This window comes from Carassius auratus, unplaced genomic scaffold (genome assembly GCF_003368295.1).
Source record: "Carassius auratus strain Wakin unplaced genomic scaffold, ASM336829v1 scaf_tig00002951, whole genome shotgun sequence".
NCBI classification, from domain to species: domain Eukaryota; kingdom Metazoa; phylum Chordata; class Actinopteri; order Cypriniformes; family Cyprinidae; genus Carassius; species Carassius auratus.
Window position 1 is genome coordinate 369,790 of NW_020523497.1, and position 6,979 is coordinate 376,768.

General features: G+C 33.5%; 1 long non-coding RNA gene across 1 annotated transcript; it reads left to right on the top strand.

Moving 5' to 3' along the window:
* The first annotated feature begins 754 nt into the window (after positions 1–754).
* LOC113070051 (uncharacterized) lies at positions 755–4,579 on the top strand. The gene is made up of 3 exons (XR_003279849.1): positions 755–1,347; positions 3,811–3,897; positions 3,968–4,579. It is a non-coding gene; the product is annotated as an uncharacterized LOC113070051 (long non-coding RNA).
* Positions 4,580–6,979: the final 2,400 nt, after the last annotated feature.

Below are 6,979 nucleotides of genomic sequence, written 5' to 3' on the forward strand. Positions count from 1 at the left end.
TGAGGCCAGCCCAGGAACCAGAAGCGAGGAGGTGATGAGAGAAGAGAGACCAAAGCTATGCGGGTCTCTGATGGTCGGCTTTTTATCTTCTATGGAGGTCACACCTAGGGGGGGTCAAAGAGCCAGTTGTAACTTATACTTTAGGAGGGAAAGTTTAGACTCTGTCTTCGAGCATGGTATCTTGCATATGCAAAAATTATCACAGCCTCTTAGAACATTAATATATTGCATAAGTATCAACATATAGTTTACCCTCTCATTTAGACGAATTTGTAGATACCAAACATGCTACCAGTGAGGTGTTCTACGGATTTTATCATAAGCATGCATAAAAAAAACCAGTATCCCTGATAATATATCCACTGTGTGGATGTGTGTATGAGAGGGAGAGATTAAAGTGTGTATACTGGTATACATTATGGGGACCCCTCGAGGATAGTGATTCCAGTAAAATTCCATTAAATTAATCTTTGTGGGATTCATTATGTCTATGAAATGTACTCATAAAACGTGGAAGCCCAATAAATAAATAATTATGATGTAATAAACCTATGGTTAACCATGTAGTTGTTATAAGGGGATCAAAAGGACATCAAATATTATTTTCTAATGACTAATGAGAGAACTGACTGTTCACATTTTATCTGCATGCTCGTTATTAGTGGGTTGTGCTGTTGTTGGGTTTGGTTAATGATACTGTGATATTATCACTGCTTCTTCCTGTGCTTGCATGCTTCTAACAGTTTCATTTAGAGCTAGAAAACCACCCCTTCATTGTCATTTTTAGGATAAATCAGTTTTTTTAAACTATAATCAAATTTTTATGTTGATTTTGAGACCAAAGATCATGAAGGAACCTTCAGAAGAACACTGAAGAGCAACTAAAGGATGGAAGCCTCTCTCTATAAGTTCAAGATATGAAGACAGCAGCAAAACGTGGTTATGAAGCGACAGGGACAGAAGTGGCAGATAAGTTTGTTTAAACAAATTAAAACAAATAGTTTGAACTGCTTTTATGGCTATTTATTTATTTATTTATTTATTTATAAAGCCAGTAATAGGAATGTAATAAATGTGCTGTTTCAATATTAGACAATATTAGTTTTTAAAATATAAGTTTGAGACTCCTACTGATTATATCCAGAAATAATTACCATATATAAATTTTTTATACAATTAAACAAAATAAGTTTAATTTATAATGTGTAATTACAATTCATAAAATGTAAACATCTTAAAAAATGTGTTGGTCTTATATTTTTTATTCGTATTAATCTTTTGATTGCTAGTCTTTGGATTTCCGGCGTACTTCCTTGTTGCCAGTTGTCGAAGAGCACGGCCATTATGGTATGTAAATATTGCTCATGAAATATTTAATATTAAATATAAATATTATAAATATAATATTATAATGTTTTATTAGTCTATCATTACAATTAAAGAAGATATTGATAATATTGAGTAACTAATGAATCTGTAACTACAGCAGTTATACGTTTCGTTGGCTGTTAGCTTATTAGCCTACATCTGTGGTTAGCCTATAGAGTCTATAAATCGCTAAATTAACTGAGATTGTTATTTAATTTTAATTATTTTTAAGTAGCAATTTTTCTCATGTTCTTGTTTTGGGCACTAGTTCATCTGCTTAATTACAGCCTACAATAAGGCCTTTCGAATATTACAGTTTTGAATATTACTTTATAGCACATATGGTATCTAACATGCTTTATGTAGGCTACAGCTTGTGGTATAATGGTTAAAGTTCTGGTCTTGAAACCACCGAAAACCCACAATTCATGATCTATAAGCTATCGTCAAAACATACGATAAATTGAATCATTCATCTTTTGTTCACTTGAAAAGTTGGTTTTCAGTGCCTTCAGGGCAGGATCGTGATAAAACATGCTATCTAAACACTCAGTGGGTATAGAAAAGAATCACCCCACTTTAAGATAATCATATTTTGTTGCTTTGAAGCCTGAATTGAAGACAGACATAGTTTTAGCTGTATTTACTCATTTAGTTAGAAAAAGGATCACCCTCTTGTGTCAGTATTTTGCTGAACCACCTTTTTCTTTAATTACAACCTCTGTTGAGATGTGTCTCTAGGTCCTGCTAACTACTGTTTTATTTGCATTTGTTTTACTATATTCTTCCTTCCTCGTCATCACGCAGTGGCTCAAATGAAGGTATTTGTGTTTGTTTGTGAAATGGTTGGCATTTCAATATGAAGTCAGAAAAATGGCTGACTCATTACCATTTTTAATACAGCATACAACATAATATTAGACATTGCTGGCATTGTGTTAACCCACACTGAATAACCCATAAGTAATTTTTTATTTTTTTTTAAAATGACATCAAAGTGTATTTTGTAAAAGAAACTAAATTGCATATCTTTATATTAAACTATTATACTTAATATCATATACATCAGATTAGTTAATCAAAATATTCAAGAGATTAATCACTAATCACTAAATTTCCTGCGATTTCTTCAAATTGATTGCACAGAAACTATTTAAAGTGAACTGAGCTGGATGATGACAAAACTGAATTCAATGATGAACTGCCTTGAACTGCCTTTTACGGGCAATCGAAAGGTTGTGAGTTCGAGTCTTGGGCCGGCAGGAATTGTGGGTGGGGGGAGTGCATGTACAGTTCTCTCTCCACCTTCAATACCACGACTTAGGTGTCCTTGAGCAAGGCACCGAACCCCCAACTGCTCCCCGGGCGCCGCAGCATAAATGGCTGCCCACTGCTCCGGGTGTGTGTTCACAGTGTGTGTGTGTGTGCACTTCAGATGGGTTAAATGCAGAGCACAAATTCTGAGTATGGGTCACCCCTACTCAGGGGTGAGTAGGGGTGACCCATGGCTCAAAAGTGTCACGTCACTTTTTTTCACTTTCTTTTCCTTTTCTTTTTTGGCTTTATTGACACACTATTTTCCTATTTAATGCTGTTCCGTTGGTTTGTTACAATCTGTATTATTAAAAGCACTATATAAATAAAGGTGATTTGACTTGACCTCCAGAGGTAGAAAACAGAGGAGGGAAGTCTTTGGTTCTTTTAATTGTGATGATTTTGGCTTACATTTAGCAAAAACCCACCCATCTCAACAAATTAAAATATGGTGACATGCCAATCAGCTAATCAACTCAAAATACCTGCAAAGGTTTCCTGAGCCTTCAAAATGGTCTCTCAGTTTGGTTCACTAGGTTACACAATCATGGGGAAGACTGCAGATCTGACAGTTGTCCAGAAGACAATAAATGACACCCTTCACAAGGAGCCACAAACATTCATTGCCAAAGAAGCTGGCTGTTCACAGAGTGCTGTATCCAAGCATGTTAACAGAAAGTTGAGTGGAAGGAAAAACTGTGGAAGAAAAAGATGCACAACCAACCGAGAGAACCGTAGCCTTATGAGGATTGTCAAGCAAAATCGATTCAAGAATTTGAGAGAACTTCACAAGGAATAGACTGAGGCTGGGGTCATCACAATAAAAAGAACAAAAGACGTAAACTACTTCAGTCTGTGTGCATTGAATTTATTTAATAAACAAGTTTCACAATTTGAGTTGAATTACTGAAATAAATGAACTTTTCCATAACATTCTAATTTATTGAAGTGCACCTGTATATTATATTATTAGTTTACTGTAATGATATTTGCTTTATTCCTAGTTTTAAGTTTTAGACTACTGATAGCTGATTCAAAGGTATAATTAAAATGATTTTGTATTTGTTACAATTTTGTGAAATACTGTAGTAGTGCTTTTAAATGGTTATATTGTTTTGATGTTTTAAGGTTTCAGTTCAGTATGTGGACAACCAAGAAGGGATTTCTGAAGGCACATTTGAAGAAGATAATATATTTATCGAGCCTACTGTAAAGGTAATGAGAGATCGCATCATTATTACTTTGGATGAATTAAGATTCATTACTAATGAATATGGAAATTCAGCTTTCAGTGCAATGCATGGCGAACCAGAGAGGCCTTCATGGGCAAATTTTGTATGATGATGTGTCATACCCCATCCATCTCCAACCCCAGGCTGAGCCAGATATTGATGATGAAGGCATTGCAGTTGACATGGAAGAAGATGAAGGATGGGAATTGTACTAATGTGTATTTGATGTGAAAAAAGGTTTAGCACCTCTAGGTTACAAAATTAACAAGGAATAAGATAAGAACGAGATGACTGTCCACTAAATTATAGTTATAAATCAAGTTTACATAATTCGATTTTGTTTTATAAATAAAATGTTTATAAACAATGTTAGTTTGAGTGTTGAACAATGACAGAAGGGAAGACATTACTTTTGTTGCCAAACTTGTTTTCTTAATATGAACTTCTTGTAAGGGGAAGTTATAATACTAGTTTACTAGTATTATTACAAAAGATGTCTGAATAAATGTCCAACACTTTAAAATGTTTTAAAATTTACATGTTCTCTCTTTTTGGAAAACCACCTAAAAAATATTGATGATGTTTTGTCTGCAGGGGCACACATATTTGTGTCCAGTAAAATGCTCTCTACATCCCAAATTGCTGAAAGTTTTAAGCATAGAATTCCCTGTAATTTTCTATTAAAAAACAATAATAAAAAAAAGCGTTAGCACTTTAGCAAATCGTGTTTCATTGCTCTGATGTAAGCAAAGGCTATTTACACTATTTAAAAGGGGCAAAGCCCTTCAATATGATTTAATTAACTGTTTCAGTAGGAAATACATCACACAGGAAATAATTTAATGGGACCCTGATAATATATCCCCCCATCACAGGGCAACACTGTGCTATGAGGGTACTGAAACATCAAGGTTTTCTATATAAGTGTAATATTATGGAGTCAATATAATGCCATATATATATATATATATATATATATATATATATATATATATATATATATATATATATACGCAAAAAATGAAGTTTTGCAAAAGAAAATAACATTTTGCAAACGAAAATTGAAGTATTGAGGAAAATAAATTAGCTTTTTGCAAACAAAAATAAAGAACTGCAAAAGAATATAAAGTATTGGGAGAAAAAAAATGAAGTTTTGCAAACAAAAAAAAGAATAGCCAAAACATAAATGAAACAGTGCGAAAGCAATGATTTTGCAATACATATTTTCCATGGCCATATCTACTAATTTATTTGCAGTGCTGCTTTTATTTTGCGTGTCAGTCTAGTTGAGAAGGGTCTGGCTGCAGACCATGGGCAAGTGGAGCTTCACTCTCGAACCGGAAATACGTCACCTCCACTTGAAAACATCAAGGTGGCGTCAGTTAATTTTATCTCAGCATTGCTAAAATGTTGAAATGATGCTGTTGTAATGTGCAGTGTAAGAAAAACACACTGGGCTTGCATGAAATTACTCAAAGGATTAATAAACACAATGGATTTATAGATTTCTTTTATATCGCGAGCAATGTTGATGTCCTGGCCACTGATCTATAAATAATATATACACCATATAGTCATATATAGATCAGTGTGTCTGGCCAGTGTTTTTATTTATTTAATTTTATTTATTAAGGTGTCAAGTTCAATTACAAACCCTTTCTCAGCACATTTCAACAACTGAATACATATTATTGGTTTTGACACAGCCAAATACAAAAAAAGGATGAAAAAAATCACACCTTAAGATAAAACAGAATTAAAAAGGGAAAGGAAAATAAGGATGAGGGTGTTATTCTAACATCATAAACAAGCTAAAATCATACAAGAGTTTCTAGGCATTCCTGTAATGAAGAGACTTCTTCCATCCGCTGAAGTTTGTATCTATAAATATAGTATTTGTAAGAAAGTCTAGAATCTTGTTCTTCAACAATACTACAACCTTAATTGAGATCACAGTCAAAGGCTGTATTAATATGTGTTTGTACAATGTCTGTACAAGTTCACATTGGAAAAACATATGTTCTACAGTTTCAATATCTTTCTCACAGAACCTGCATGAATTGTTCTCCCAATTAAATCTTTCATGTAGGAAGTTATTAGATGGATAAATGTCATTTTGAATTTTAAATGTCACTTCTTTGGCTTTAGGAAGAACTGGATAAGTAAAATAACGTTTCCTTATTTTCTATGCCTCTTCTTCACTAAATTCTTGAAGAACATACTTTTTGGTTGACCGGGGAAGTACTCTTTGATAATACATTTCTGATAAACTTATTTGTAAATTTTTTGCTCTTTACATTTTTACCTTCAGTACATGATGTCTAACTTATGTTTTGGTGGTTTGTGTTTTAAAATAACCTAATGAATAATGAAAGGATGTTGTATAATGTTAAAAAAGTCATATGAGGAGGTTGTTTTTATATTTAATTTTTCATTCACTTCCAGGGATAAGATTAGCATGGAAGCTGCAGCACTCTTTAAATTTTTAATATATGTTGCTACCCTAGAAGTCAAAGTCTTTTTACATGTGACATTAACATGTACATATTTATTTTTTCTATTTTGTTGTTCTGTTTTTCTATTGTTTTACTTTTTTGTTTCAGATCAAATGTATATCAAGTGTTATCCATCCTCATAACACTTCCCCTAATAGAGACTGGAACTTCTGAGCACCATCACCTTGTCTGCTTTGGGACTGTCATACAGTAGGTGAATGATGCAGTACTTTTCTGTGTTGAATTTACATAACATCAATACACAGTCATAGTTTTGTTCCAGTTTTGCTGTGCTCATATTTTCTTTGTGTCCCCAGCCCAGCAATCAGATGCATCAAAACAACAAAGCACAACTGGAACAAGTACACTGCTTTAATATTAATGATAATGCAATGTCAGTGTTGCAATTAAACTTGACCCACGTGATGTAATTGTTCATGCCAGAGATTTAACAACATTTTCAGTCAGGAGCATATTTAACAGGAGCCACACTCAGCTGGCTTGATAGTGACTTCAGTAAGTGTGGTTGACCATCTTGTTTTTTGTGGGTATAGCAATAAGGCTAAGTAG